Source organism: Plecotus auritus (assembly GCF_963455305.1).
Source record: "Plecotus auritus genome assembly, chromosome: 2".
NCBI lineage: Eukaryota > Metazoa > Chordata > Mammalia > Chiroptera > Vespertilionidae > Plecotus > Plecotus auritus.
Window position 1 is genome coordinate 17,615,612 of NC_137771.1, and position 13,720 is coordinate 17,629,331.

At 55.5% G+C, this 13,720-nt stretch overlaps 1 protein-coding gene across 4 annotated transcripts in view; it reads right to left on the bottom strand.

Moving 5' to 3' along the window:
• The window catches only part of AHDC1 (AT-hook DNA binding motif containing 1), a 66,304-nt gene extending 60,128 nt beyond the window's left edge, over window positions 1-6,176 (bottom strand). For 2 of the 4 annotated variants that reach the window (XM_080653069.1, XM_080653066.1), the window contains exons 1-2: window positions 5,733-5,922; window positions 5,402-5,498 (exon numbers count right to left, since the gene is read on the bottom strand). The gene's annotated coding sequence lies outside the window, so the exon portion shown is untranslated. Of the gene's footprint in view, window positions 1-5,401; window positions 5,499-5,732; window positions 5,923-6,158 lie in introns of those variants that run through there. The other 2 variants (XM_080653067.1, XM_080653070.1) reach the window with 2 other exon arrangements.
• Window positions 6,177-13,720: the final 7,544 nt, after the last annotated feature.

Sequence of the window (13,720 nt, forward strand, 5' to 3'; positions counted from 1 at the left end):
GAGCTGCAGCTTCTGGAAGCTTCAGTAGCAGCTGGGCTGAGCTGGGAGTTGGGGCAGCCAGCTGCAGAAGTGGCCCCTCCCCTGGGCTCTCAGGCCAAGGACCCCTGAGCAGAAAGAGGAGAGAAAGCAGGGCCTCATTGCAGCTGAGTTTGCATATGTGTGTAAGGGAGGAGGCAGGGGGCCTCACTTGGCCAGTCCTTCCTAAAGCCAGGCGCAGGAGAGGGGTCCTAGTACCACCTTCTTTATCCCCTAGGCAATGGAAGGGATGCTGGGATCCAAGAGGGAGGGGCAGTGATGCCAGGCCTGTGGGGGGGGGGGGAGGAACTGGGAGCCTTAGCTACCTGTCAGTTGTGGGGGGAGGTTCCTCCCATACTTCCTTCCAGGCAGTCCCTGGGGAATCTCTCCAGTTCTGGTCCCAGCTCCAGGCATGAGAGGCTGTACAGGCAGCTCTCGCCAGCTCCCCACACGGGTTATTCCCGCCTCCCAGTTTCCCCAGAGCCTCTGATCCATGGGAATATGGGGGGATCACATGAGTGTCACCCCCATCCTCAAGTGGAAGGTGGTTCTGGACATGTGGGGACCTTGGCCCTGTCTAGGCACAGGCCATCCGAGAGGCCCCAGGTAGCCCATCTACATCACCAGATCAGCACCTCACACACACTCACACACACTTACACACAGTCTGCACCCCAGCACTCATGGCCAGCCACCTCCACTTCCTGGCCCAGCAGCTCAGAGGGTTCAACAGGGAGCCTACTCTAAGACCTTGCACCCTACCCTGCACCAGTGGCAGCTCCAACAGTGTCCCCAGCACAAAGACAGCAGCTGGAGACAGCATCCCTCACCCGCCCAGGATGCTGTGCCCCCACTCCCTCCCCCAGAAAAGCTCAAGGTCCAAATCCCACAATGGACAGAGAAACTGACGAAGGGATGGGAGGACACACAGTCATCCCCCTGAGACCGTGGGGTGGGATCATAAATGAGGAATAGGGGAAAAAGGGACACTGCAGAGGCAGAATCTGGCTCCTTTCTGACCTACCATGGGCAAAGTCCATATTGGCGGCACCCTCCACACAGCACAGGCCTGCCGCTGGGCCAGGGCCAGGGGCGGGCTCCCTCCCTCCAGAGCTCTCCTTGCCCCTGGCTGGGCCCCCTCCCTCTCCTTGCTTCTGAGCAGCCCTCCCAGCCCTCTCCCTCCCAGGGCTGGCTCTCTCATCTTCAGCTCTTGGAAGCCTGACTCACTGTTTCCCCTCCTCTCTCCCCTCCCTCCCTCTCTCTCCGCAGCAGCACCTCCCCCTCCCCTGGGGGGGCTCTGGCCACAAGGGTGCCTGCTTGCTCCTCTCCCCAGGCTTGGCCCCCCTCTGAGCCCAGGAGGCCCCCCTGCAGCTGTTCCAATTCTCTAGCTACAGAGAGGGGGAGCGCAAAGAGCATGGGTCCCAGGCCCGCCCCTGCCAAGGGTCTGCGATACTGGGCAAGTGGCTCCTCTCTCTAGACTTGGTTTCCTCCTGTCAAACAAGGGAGGGGTCACAACTGGACGATGCCCCTGGCATTTCTGGGACCCTAATGTTCCCCGCTTTTAAAACCCTAGTGCCTCTTGACATAGAGCACCCACAACCCGTGGGGCTCAGAACTTGCCTCAGGCCCCACCTCCAGGTCCAAAGAGGAGCTCTGCTCTGTCCCCAGACATTTGGAGAAGGCAGAGGGAAGACACTGCCCTGGGCAGAAGCAGGAACCAAGTGACCCCTGTAATCCCCTTGTCTCCCCATTCTCTCTCCTTCTGTGGGAATCTCTCTCTCCCACCTGTCCTTCCTCTTCCCAGAGACATTTGCTTGTCTCTCCTCCAAAAACAACCCCAGCACTTGAGAGGGCCTCAGTGCCTGCTCATTCTGGGCTGTGGCTCATGCCTAGGCCTTCTTGATCACCTGGACCCCATCTCCTGGGGCTGTGATCCTGGCTCTTCTCCTTGCCTGCTTTTCTCTCTCACCCTCTCACCACTGGCTTCTGTCACCATCTTTCCCTCTCCCCACTGGGCAAGTGGCTGTCTGGGTCTCTCTCCTCCCTGCCTCCCCCATTCTCCCTGGGGGGGCCGTCTGCTGACATTAGCAACAATGTTACCCATGCTCTCTCCAGCAGTCCCCAGCTGCACCCCATCCTAGCTTCCCCTTTCAGGCTCTATCCCAAGAGACCCAGGAGACCCAGCGGCAGAGCTAGGCTCCATCCCATAATAGTGAGCCTGCTTGACCTTACTCAACCAGATCAGAAGTGCCTGGGCATCTGGTAGGAAGGCACGGTACCCCATGGTCTTTGGTGGCTGGCTGGCATGAGACACAGAGTTGTTTTCCAAACCAAAAAAAAAAAAAAAAAAAAAAAAGCCCAAATTATACCCAGGGGTGTGGGGGTTTGCTTGGGGTGAGGGGTGGACAGGAAATGAGGGAGATCAGGTTTGCCTGAAGGTAACCCCTGTCCAATGGCGAATAGAGTCAAGAGGAAGGAGTGGCCCAAAGTCAGTGTTCCAGGCAGATCTGGGAACAAGCACTGTCCCTCTGGGGCTCTGCCAGTCCAGAGTGGCGCCCCCACCCCCACCCCCACCCCCCCGCCAAAAAAAAAGTCCTCTGGTTTCTGCCAGGGACAGTTTTCCCCTCAAGCTTATAGCACAACCACAACAATCAGGTGGAGATCCCATCCCTTAATCTCCTTTAGGATCCAAGCCCAAACTCCCACAGTACACCTCCTCTTAATTCTGCAGGGGGTTCCAGAGGCCTCCCAGCCAAGATCTAAGCAGGTGGAAGGGGGAGAACAAAGCCCCCCAACTCCCAAGCCCCCTCACCAAAGGCCCTTGAAAGCTGTGGAGCAATGCAAAATAATCCTGGAACCGTCATACCCCAAACTAAGAAGCTACGCTGTCCATCCACAGCATCTGGGGGGGGGGGGACTGGGGCTCCCTGCCCCCATGACCCTATTCCAGACCCCCAGCCCAGCAACCATAATAAACAGCAAGCTCTTTTTCTTTATGACACCAAATTTCTCCAAGCCCAATAGTTCCTTCCATCACTACCTCAGCCATAGATCACATTAAAAACTCACAGAGGGCAACTTAAACACATCACATTTGTTTCTTTCTATATTATTTCAAAAGTAACGGCATTAAAAATGGATTTTACTACAGAAAATAAATATCAGCACGTGGCCGGGGAGCCAAGGCAGGGGGGTAGAGCCCACCTGGAGACTATCCCTGAGGGCTTGGGCACAGCTTAGGCACTGACCAAAGAGGTGGCTGAGAAGCCAGATTACACCCTGGGGTGTGGGGGTTTGCCTGGGGAGAGGGCAATGCCTGCCCACCTGGGCACCTGCTCCAATGCCAGACCAAGAGAGACCAGAGTACTGGTTTGGACTGGTGCTCACTGGTCGTCCAAAGCTCATGCCCTCACTGATCTTTGCAAACTCAGAAGGGTGGGAGCTGTGGGGCAAGAAGTTCAGCAGCCTCTGGGGGTTATTCCAACTATTGACACAGCAAGAGAAAAAAATGAATTCAACTTACTATCCAGTTTGATTTTCCATTACTATAAAAATAAATATACATCTGCTCAAAGGAGGGAGACAGCAAGCGGCATGCACATGTCACCTGAGGGAAGGTCCCCCCACAACTCACCAACACAACCCAGCCTCCCCCACAAAGCGGGGTTGGGGGGGGTGACAGACTGGTAATCTTTCACTTACAGCCCCAGCTCACAAAGCTACACACAAGGGGTCACATGGAGCAGGGACAAGCCAACAATAGAAATACCCCAAATGCTCCTAGCAGGACTCTGCCCAGTCCCAGGCACATGCCCCCGCTCCGACAGTGGCAGCAGTGGACAAAATGTGGCCACCATGACCGGGAGGCAAAGCTTGTCCTCACGCCCTGAGCTCTGCCCAGCGAGCTGGGGCCAAGTCCCGCCTGACACCAACTGGTCCGGCGGGAAACGCCTGCCCAGCCAGACAGGCACAGGCCCCCCAAGGGTCCCTCCTTGTGTTCAGGGACCAGACTGGTGCAGCCCAGCCCTGCCTCCCAGGGTGACGCCTGGGCCCAAATTCAGCTGGCCCTGCCAGTCAGGCACTGGTGCAGAACTGAGGGCACCAGGCTCAGCCCCTCCCAGCCCAACCTCAGGGCCCCCAAGCTAGAAGGGAGGGGGGGACTCCCCACCCCTCCACATCTGGCCCTGGCCCCCAGGGTCTGCGGTAGAGAATTCCCGCCCCCGCTTCTCTCTCTCTCTCCCTCCCTCCTCCCTCTCTGTGCCCGCTGCCGCCTCAGGGACAGCCCCAGCTCCCGCCTCCGGCCAGCAAGGCCCACATCCTTCCTCCCTCAGCTGGCCCCTTCGCCTGGCAGGAGGCTGAGGGGTCAGGCTGCTGGGGAACCCCTCCAGCTCCCATCAGTCCTCATCCCCAGCCCCCAAACTCTGGGTTGCTGTCCCTTTTCCTGTAGAACAGGAAACAAGGTTATTTCCTAGATTCAGAGCCAGCCCCCTGCCCCTCTGGCTCTGCCTGGGGACCAGGACCCAGCAGGGGAAGGTGCCCTCAGCCAGAGAGCAGAGGGATTCAGCAATTCACCTCCAGCTACCGGCCCAGGGGGCTGACAGCTGTCACTCAGCACCCCACCCCCTGGGGAAGAGGGGGCCGATTCAATCAGAGCCCCAGAGGAAACGCATTGATAGGCGATTATTTATTTATTTATGCAAAAGTGAGCCGACTTTGTTCGCCAGGTAACCGGGCACGCGGCCCAACCCCTTTGGCCCCGGCCACCCCAAATCCCTCCTCCACCCCACACCCCCTCCGGGTCATTAGGTCCCCGCCCCTCAACTCCCAGAGCACCAGCGGAACCTTGGGATTTGGGGTTGAAGGGGAGGGGCTCCTCCCTCCGCAGTCTCCCTCTTTCCCAGCGCCGTTCCTAAAATCCAGCCTTGTTCTCCGCTCCCACGGTCCCCCCTACACTGCCCCCCCACCACCACATTCTCAGCAAGCTGGAGAGCAAATTGCAGTTTTAAATCCAAAGACGGAGGGAGGGGGAAGGTGGAGAGGGCGCGCGGCAGCGCTGAGCGCGCACCTCGCCCCCGAGCCGGGGGAGCCGGGGAGCCGCGGGGCGGCCAGGAAACCCGAGAACCCCCCCTCCCAGCCCCCCCCTTCTCGTCCACCTCCCCCTCCCCCTTCCCGGCACTGCCTGCCAGGCTTCAAGCCGAGCCCAGCCGAGCTGCGGGCCCCGGTGGAAACAAAGACAGATCGCACCGCGGGCACCGCAGCCACGGGGTCCGACGGACCGGACCGGGGCGCACAGAGGGGGCGCAGAGCCCCCCTGGCGCGCTGCACAAAAGACCCGGCCAGCCGGTCCCCAGCGGGGGTCTAGGACTGGGGAGGAGGCGCCACTCACCGGAGTGCTGGGCTGCCGGCTCCGTGGGTCCGAGCCAGGGAAGGGGCTTTTGGGGGCGTCTGTCTTCCGGCGGCGGCAGCGACGCGGCGCCCGGCAGCTGGGGAGAGGAGTCGTGAAGGAGCCCTGAGCCGCCCGCTGTTGCTGACAGCATGGCTCGCGCCTCGGCTCACATTCTCCGCCGCTAACTCCGCTGGACACGGCCCCCCGCTCCCGCGGCGCCCCCCCACCTCGATCACTCCTTCGCTCTCTCTGCGCCCCCCTCGCTCCCCCCCGCCGCGCACACACTCTCACAGTCCTGGACACCCCCGCCCCCACCCCCCCAATTGCAAACCTGGGAGAGAACGCGCCCCGCGTAGTCCTCCTCCTGCTCCTCCTCCGCCCTCCTCCCTCCCGTTCTCTCTGTCTGTCTGTCTCTCTGACTGTCTCTATCTCTCTCGCTCTCTGCCTTTCTCTGCTCTCAGAGCTGGGTGGGAAAAGGAAATGAGGACAGAAAGCAGACGCTGGCTTTGGGTGGTGGTAGCTGGATTCCCTCTCCCTCCCTCCCTCTCCTCCCCTCCCTCCTCCTGCCTTCTGCTCTCTCCGCTGCGAGCGGGGCTGAGCGCAGCCTGGCGGGTGGCTCGCTCTGCCCGCCCGCCCGCCTGTCTGTCTGTCTGGTCTGCCTCGCTCACTCCCTCCCTCCGTCTCTCGCCCTCGCCCTGCCTGCCTGCCTCTCTCCGTCTCCGCCGCCGCCGCCGCTGCCTCTGCGAGCTCGCCTTACCTTCGCCGCTCACCATCCGGAACCCCAGGGGGGGACGCGCGCACAGCACGCCGGGACTTGTAGTCCCCGCCCTGGCCGCTCCGTGCGCCCAGCGGGCGGGGCCGCGCGGGCTGCTCCGACGGCGCGGCTAGGAGCCCACTGGACGCCTGCACCCGGATCCCTCCGGCGGGGGCGCGATCTCGTTTCCAAGGGGCGCTGGTTTTCCCCAAGGATTGGGAACATTTACCAAGTTCCTTGTCCCCGGCGGGGTGCTCTGGCTTGAGGGAGGTTGCGGGTGGGAGGGAAGGGGCGGGGTCTGAGAATGGAATGAGAGTCGAATAGGGAATCAAGGGATTAGCCAAAAGACCTGAGACTTTCTGGGGAGTCCCAATTAAATGGGAAAGGAAGGGGAGAGGGAGGAGGACAGGCTCCCTGAATTTGGGGACGTTCTTCTTTTCTGAAACCGTTTTTTACTGAGTAAAGCGCAAGAGCTTTCGTGGGAGGGATGCTCCAGAAAACTCAGCCCCACTAGCGTCTCCTCCTCACTCAGTGCCCCGTCTCCAGCTGAACTCTGGGTTTAGCGTCCCCCCTCCCCCAACTCCTGGTTTCCTAGAAGTCCAAGGGCGGCAAGGGCACAAAAGTCCTGGATAATACACACACGCGCGCGCACACACACACGTGCACACGCATACCCTTCCTGAATTCGACTGAGCGTTTTCATTGTGTCGGGAAGTAAGATTCAAATTCAACAGTTCAAAGCCCCTGCTGTGGCCAGGGGGCTGGGCTCAGCACTTTCACCTACCTCCTCTTCAGGTCACATCTGTTATCCAGCTCCCAGCTCCTAGCTCCGGGCCCCCTGCCTGGCCCATCCCCACAGATGGGAGGAATGTGCACTGCCAGGGCCTGGTTACCAAGGGGAGGTAGCTGGACAGCCCAAGCAGGAGAACTGCTGCTGCTGCCATTTACTGGACACCACGGGGCTCTAGAATCTGGCAAAGACCTGGTGAAATGGTAGTTAGCATTTCCAAAGATGAGGGCACGCCACTAGGCCCAGGCCTTCCAATTAACCTCTGAGCCATGCAGGGAGTTGTGACTCCCCAGGCCTCTGTCTGATCTTCTCTCCCAGTGTCTGTGTGTGGCTCACAGAGGACACGAGATGAATAATGTATGGCCACCATCCTGTCCTCAGTGTCTACCAACACCGGCTCTGACTGGTCCTGAGCTAGACCCACTTCATCTGTGTCTGGCATTCCTTTGCCCATGTATGTTAGCTTTGTCTGTCTTGCTCCATGTCTGAAGTTCCTTCAGCACTGCCTTTGTTCTTAGCCCACCTGTTTCTGACTTCGCCTTTGGCCCTCTGGGGTGATGCAGGCTGATGGCCAGTATGTGACAAAGGCAGGTGGTGACATTTTGCCAAACGCAGCTTCCTGTTACCACCTTCCCTATACCTCCATCTCTTCCAAGCCCCTCTTCTAGGATAGTCTGGAATCTCCAGAGGGCAAAAGAAGGGATCTGAGGGGCACTCTTTATTGGCCCTTTTGGTGAGAGGAGCAGCAGTGGTGGGAGAAGTCTAGGACTCTAAATGGTGCACCTATTGATCTGGTATGGCCAGCTGAAGAGGCCCCCATTTGGAGTAGCTTCTCCTTGCAGTCATCTTGCTCTAGCTCAGTGGTTCTTAACCTTCCTAATGCCGCGACCCACAGGTTGAGAACCGCTAGCAGGGTCGCCTAAGACCATCAGAAAACACAGATATTTACATTACGATTCATTAACAGTAGCAAAATTACAGTTATGAAGTAGCAACGAAAATAATTTTATGGTTGGGGGTCACCACAACATGAGGAACTGTATTAAAGGGTCGCGGCATTAGAAAGGTTGAGAACCACTGCTGAGAGCTGGTCCCGCTCTGGAGAGACTTAACACTGGGGAGGGTAGGAGAAGCCCAAATTCCCCTTTCTTTTAGCTTCCCTCACATCCTTGCCTATTAGGCTCTGGCCCACCCAGTCTGAACCAAGTTTTGGGAAGGAACTGGATAGGGTAATACAGGATGGCTTCTGGGAAATAGGGAGCCCCAGGGGTTGGGATGAAGAAGAGCTTGGGAAGGGCATGGGAAGGGAGAGATTAAGTGATGAGGTCTAAGAGGGCAAGATTTGCAGGCTCCATGGCTCCACGGAAGGAATAGAAGTTAGGTAGGATTTTGCAAGTATTCCCCCTCCCAACCCAGGCTGCCTCAGTTGTCCGCTCCCCAAAGACAGTGTGTATTTAAGCGCCATGGTGTTGTGCATCGTTGAAAATAGAGCATTTCAGGGTTTCACAGTTATTTGGGGGCTGGCCTTTCTCTTGGAGCCTCTCCAAATTGTGTTGGGGGGCTCTCCCCAAACTCAAGCTGAGTCTTACTGTGGGCTGCTACTGCCACCTAGCGTCTAATCTCCATATCTGCTTTGGCAGCCATCGTCTAAAAGGGTTAGGACTAGCTACCCAGTTCCTAATAGGGTGGGTGTCACCAAAGGCTGGGCAGAAGAGCCGTTAGCTCCCTAAGAAAGCAGACTTGAAGGAGGGGACCCAGGTTCTGGAAGAGACTCCATCATCCCTTTCTGGGCTCAGCTCATTCCAGTCACTTTTGTTTTAATAAGCAGAAGCTAGATCCTAGGAAATAGAGGTGAGACTCTAGAGATAAAGAAGTGGTGGAGTCTCAGGGTTTGGAGGCCGTGTGGACGAGGAGCCAGCTAGACCTGGTTCTGACTCTGCTTTTACTCGCGTCCTTACCCTCTTAGAGTCTCAGTTTCCATGTGTATACAGTAGAAGAGCAATCCCTCCCCTGTGTTCCAGGCAGTGCTTGCAAAAGACTTACTGAGCACATGGATGCAAAAGCACTTTGAGACCTGGCAAGGGCATGTTGTGGGGCTATTGAGTCATATAAAATGATGACAATAATTGAGAAGTTGCAGCAGGCTGGGGCCAGGCCCCTGGGGCTCACGGAAAGGGCAAAATGGAGTGAGCCTTGGGTAGAGATGGGCACTGCCCTCCGTGACTGCAGAAGTTCTGGGGGCTGGCCCACCCCTTGGAGCTCTCTCAGGAAAGGCGTGAATTGCTAGAGAGGGATTCATCCCAGCCTACTGAAGGGGAAACTGAGGCCAAGAGGGGTTGAGGACCTATCCTAAGACACTGAACTACATACAGATCCAGGAACAAGAGGCCCGTTGGACTGGAGCCATTATGGCCTTGGTTTTCCCCTCCTCTGGTTGAGAACAGCTCAGGGCTGGGGCCCAAGACCATGGAAGCAGAAAGCCCTTCCTCATTGTGGTACAATGGGAACTAAGGCCCCCAGGCCCCCATTATCCCTCCTCCTGTGCCGGCCCCGCTCCACTCCCCCCTCCCTACAAGTCCTCCCACATTCCTCCAGGCAACAGGAAACCCCAGCTGCAGCCCAGACTTCAAACAGCTCCTCCCTCTGGGCAGGGGGTGTGGGAGGAGAGGCCAGGGGCCAGAGGGCAAGGGTCAGCTTTGTTCCTGCCTGGAGGTGGTGAGGGACCCTGGGGGAAACTGGGGGGTAGGATAGGGTGTGTGTGTGTGTGTGTGTGTGTGTGTGTGTGTGTGTGTGTGTGTAGAGAGAGAGAGAGAGAGAGAGAGAGAGAGAGAGAGAGAGAGAATCCTGTGTCCATCAGGGTGTGCGTGGTTCTCACACTCTCCTTGATTTCCTTTCAACTATGAACCTGAGCTACGTGTCTGAGTGCATATCAGCACATTTGTTTATCTGTGGGTGTTCAGCCTGGGATCCCAGTGACATGTCTGTAGGTGTCAGGATGTGCCTGGTTCACAGGCCTGCTCAAAGTTATGTGTCCTGAGTGTGACCTGGTAGGGTTCTTTGTAATCCAAGAGAGGTATCCCGCTCCCACTTCTTCCCCTCCCATTGGTCACCAGAGGTTTCCTTCTGGAAAGTGAATGTGATTTGTTATTCCTCTGCTCAAAACCCTTCAGAGCTTCCCATGGCCCCAAACCTAGAAGCCTAGCCTGCATGCATGGCAGACAAGACCCATGCCTACCTCACCATCTCCATCTTTAGCCACTAACCCCTCTCAAAATTTTCACTCCAGTCACACCTACCTAATTGTAACATCCTGTATGGTCCCAGTGAAGTCTGAAATGCCCTTCTTTTGTTTCTTTTTTTTTTTTTAAATATATTTTTATTGATTACAGAGAGGAAGGGAGAGAGAGAGATAGAAACATCAATGATGAGAGAGAACCATTGATCGGCTGCCTCCTGCATGCCCCACACTAGGGATCAAGCCTGCAACCTGGGCATATGCCCTGACCCCTGACCCCTGACTGGGAATCGAACCGAACCGTGACTTCCTGGTTCACTGGTTGATGCCCAACCACTGAGCTATGCCAGCTGGCTTTTGTTTCTTTATCAAGCAAACTTCTACTCCTTTTGCAAGTCTCTGGTGAACAACATCTCCATCGAGAAGCCTTCCAGACTTCCCCATGACCAACTGAGTTAGTACCCTTCCCTGTTCTCCCACATTTTCTGCCTGTGTCTGTCCCCTTCGCCCTCATCACTATTACTGTGAGCTCTGAGAGCAGGCACTGTGCAGTATCTCCCATCCCATGGCATGGGAAGGTTCTGAAGGGACCTAGTCCTATCCCAGAGGAAAGTTTCTGCAGTTTTAATTATGGTACTCAGAGTGACCACTAGAGGGCCTATGGACACCTCTACAAGACCATGCTGTGTGTGTGTGTGTGTGTGTGTGTGTGTGTGTGTGTGTGTGTGTGTGTGTAATGGGTGAAAGGAAGGCTTTGACACCATACCTGGGAGAGCACTGAAGTAGATAGGGGGTCCACCCAACTCAGTACTAGAACAGTGGGATCCAAGATAGACCCACTCCCCAGTAGGTCCTAGGCCCCATAGATTTCTCTCTGACTTTTCTCCACAACTCAGGGGCCATACCCCTTGGCTTTCCATCTCTCTGTTTTCTTTTACAGAAAGGAAGGAAGAGAAAGAAAAACAGATGTGAGAGAGAAAAAAATCCATCGGTTGCCTCCTGCATGCACCCCAACTGGGGATTAAACCCACAACCTAGGTATGTGCCCTGACCAGGAATCTTGAACCTTCAACCTTTTGATGTATGGGAGGATGCTCCAACCAACTGACCCACCTGGCCAGGGCTCAACCCTACCACCTCTTGCCTCTGACCTTCTGACCTTCTTCCATGCTTCATCTGCACCCTCAGCCTCCCATACGTAATTAGTTGCACTTGCCTGACTTGCCTTGTTCTGCCATATCTCTGGGCCTTTGCATGCGCTATCCCCGCAGTGGGAGATGATCTCACTCTCTGGCTGCTTCATCAGGCACTTTTCTTTACATCCTCCAAAAAGTCTCCCTTGGCCTCCAGACTGACCTTGCCCCTAAGTGTGGTAACTGTTTACCGTTCTGCCGCCTGGGCAGGACCAGCCTACAGGAGATATCACTAAGTGTGTGAAAAATCAATGCATGAATTGGTTCTTTTACAAATACAATCCTCAGCATATATGGGGCTACCCCAGGCCTCTATCTGCACCATGCCCTCCCGGGGCCTGACTCTGGGTTAGTATTATACTTGCCCATGCTGCTCCATCAAATGAAGGAATGTGACACAGTGGGATGCAGGGTTCAAATCCTGACCCTACCATCCAGCTGTATGACCTTGGGCAGGTGTCATAGCCTCTCAGAGTCTTTGTTTCCTCTTTCATAAAACGGGAATGATCGCACTTCTGCTCTGCCTCGGGAGGACCATATTAGATGATGCATGTGAAACACCTAGCATTAGTCAATTATGTGCCCTTCTCCCCCACCATGAACTTGGAAATAAAACTGCCCTCTGAGTCTTAAGCCAGTAAAATCCACGCTTCAGGAGGAGAAGAGCCAGGTGGGGGAGTGAATGAGGCGAGAGATGGTTTTGTAAACGACTGAAGGGTTTTGTGAACAGTGGAACTGCAATCAAGGTGACCCACCCGCCTGTAATCTCGGGGAGGCAGGGCGAGGATGTGATTGAAATGGAGAAAACAGAGGCCTAATCAATTGCATTGTGCTCTATCTGAAGGGAACAGAAGGATGCACAGAAAAGGGGGTGCAAGGGAGAATTTATTCAGCTGCACCAGAGGGAGGGACAGGGAACCAATAGATACACAAATTCCAGGCTCAGGAGGCTCTGGTCTCTGCTTAGCAGCGAGGGCCTGGTGAGCTCCACGTGGTTCACTGCCCTGCTGGGCCTTCATTTAAGCTCAATGGGCATCCAGGTACCAGACAGAGAGTTCTATCCATCAGACAAAAATATTTTGGTCCCAGGAAAAGACTATAGAGACTAAGAGCACTGATTCTGAAGTCAGAGGATCTGATTCAAGCCCCTGCTCTGCCAGTTATGCCCTGTAACCTATTTACTTCACTGTGCCTCAGTTTCCCTATTAATAAAATGAAGATACGACAGCCTTCTCCTCATAGGGTTCTGTGGGGATTAAATGGCAGCATGCACTTAGCAGGATACCTAGCTATAGTAAGTAACTAGTAAAAGGTATAACAAAGAGAGCTAGCATGTATTGAGCATTTTAGTGCCACTTCACAGATGAGGAAATTGAGGTTTGGAGAGGTTAATAACTCACACAAAATCACACAGCTGGCGAGTGGTGGAGGCAAGATTCACACCAGGCAGTACAGCTCTTGAGCTGTGCTCTTATCTGCTTACTCCAAGGCAGATGGAAACACGGGGACTCTGGTTTATACATCAGGCTCTTGTGAGTTTGGTTGGCTAAAAAAGCCTCAGGAAGCCTGGGCACCTGAAGGTTTGAGTGTGCAGAGCCACGGCCCCCACTTCTGTGATCACCCTCTCTAAGCAGTCACTTGGCCTCGCTCCCTGTTGTGGCTCCCATCCAGCATCCCCTAGCACAGGGCTGACCATAGGGAACTCCCAATCTGCGTTAGCCACTTTGTCCCCTTTTCTTTAGGTCACTCAACTTGGGTTTCCAGGAAATCTTTCTACCAAAATCTAGAGGGAGAAGGATCTTCCAAACATCCACCTGGGGCCGATATGATTTCTTCCCAAAGTCCAAAGGCAGTGAGGTCTGGTAGAAAGATCATGGGCCTTAATGTAAGAGCAGGGTTCAAATCCCAGCTCTGTCACATATAGCTGTGTGACCTCAGTTTCCTCATCATAGAACCAGACTGGGGACTAGACGAAATGGATGTAAACACATCTGGCATTCAGCAGACACTTAATAAATGAGTTATTATTTCTCTCCAGCCTGACTGTAAGCTCCTTCAGGACAAGGACTGGTCTTGTTCACGTTGGTATTCCTGAAATCCTGCCTAGCAAAGGGCCTTCACAAATTGAATGCTCTGTAATTGTTTGCCAGTTACAGCAGAGATTCTTAGCTCCCAGACTCTTGCCCTGCCCACACTCTTAGTAAGTTAGGGGGTCAACAATTTCCTGATGGGAGAGGTGGAAATCCTTCCTTCCGGTTCCCCTTGTTTCCACATGGATGCACATCAGCTGTCAGAGTGTCTCGAAGGGGGACCTGGGGGTGGGACAATTCCTCACTGCACATGTGCG